General features: G+C 59.9%; 1 protein-coding gene across 1 annotated transcript in view; it reads left to right on the top strand.

Moving 5' to 3' along the window:
* The window catches only part of LOC104288077 (mucin-19-like), a gene marked incomplete at its 5' end in the record, with an annotated part of 17509 nt that overhangs the window by 9693 nt on the left and 6632 nt on the right, over window positions 1-1184 (top strand). The window lies entirely within an intron of this gene.

The following is a 1184-nucleotide window of genomic DNA, read 5'->3' as shown; positions in this document are numbered from 1 at the left end:
GGCCGCAGGGTGGCCACCACCGGGGACACTCCCCCCCTCCCCCCATTTCACACGAGTATCACGTGACATAATAAATTTATTGTTATTATTACTCCACTTTATCTTAATCACCTTCTTTGCCTTCCTGGGGGGAGGGGTGATGGGCTTAGCTGGGGAGGGGGTGGAGTGATCATGGGACACCCCGGGGAGCATGTGGCATCCAAAATGTACTGGGAAGTACTGGGAGACACTGGGGAGTACTGGGACGCCCAGGAGAGCATGTGGCATCCCAAACATAATGGGAAGTACTGGGAGACACTGGGGAGTACTGGGACACCCCAGGGAGCAGATGGCATCCAAAGCGTGCTGGGACACGCTGGGGAGTACTGGGATGCACTGGGAAGCCCTGGAAAGTACCAGGACACACAGGAAGCACATGGCACCCAGAACATACTGGGAAGTACTGGGAGACACTGGAAAGTCCCAGGATACCCCAGGGAGCACGTGGCATCCAAACCATACTGGGAAGTACTGGGGGACGCTGGGAAGCACAGGGAACCCAGAACATACTGGGAAGTACTGGGAGACACTGGAAAGTACCGGGACACCCCAGGGAGCAGATGGCATCCAAAGCATACTGGGACACGCTGGGAAGTATTGGGAGACACTGGGGACCCCTGGGAAGCACTGGGGAGGACGTGGCATCCAGAACATACTGGGAAGTACTGGGGGGCACAGGGAAGTACTGGGAGGCCCAGAAGAGCATGTGGCATCCAAAACCTACTGGGAAGTACTGGGAGACACTGGGAACTACTTGGACCCAGGAGAGCACGTGGCATCCAAAACATACCGGGAGACACTGGGAACTACTGGGACACCCAGGAGAGCACGTGACATCCAGAACATACTGGGAGACACTGGGAGACAGTGGGAAGTACTGGGACACCGCGGGAAGGAGGGCGCATGGCAGGGGGGCGAAGGAAGGACACGGGCACAACGGAGGGGAGGGAGAAAGCCGGGGGGGGGACACGACACGACACACCGGGGACAACCCGGGTGGGGGAATGGGACAGGGGACAATCGGGGACGACGAGGACAACGACGACGATGACGACGACACGGGCCCGGCGCCATCAGCACCACGGACAGCGCCCGGTTCGTTCGTCAGCACCACGGACAGCGCCGGGGCGGGGCGGGGGGGGCAC

Source organism: Charadrius vociferus, unplaced genomic scaffold, assembly GCF_000708025.1.
Source record: "Charadrius vociferus isolate BGI_N301 unplaced genomic scaffold, ASM70802v2 scaffold1326, whole genome shotgun sequence".
NCBI lineage: Eukaryota > Metazoa > Chordata > Aves > Charadriiformes > Charadriidae > Charadrius > Charadrius vociferus.
Note: the sequence above shows the minus strand (reverse complement) of the source record. Positions and strands in the feature narration are given on the sequence as shown.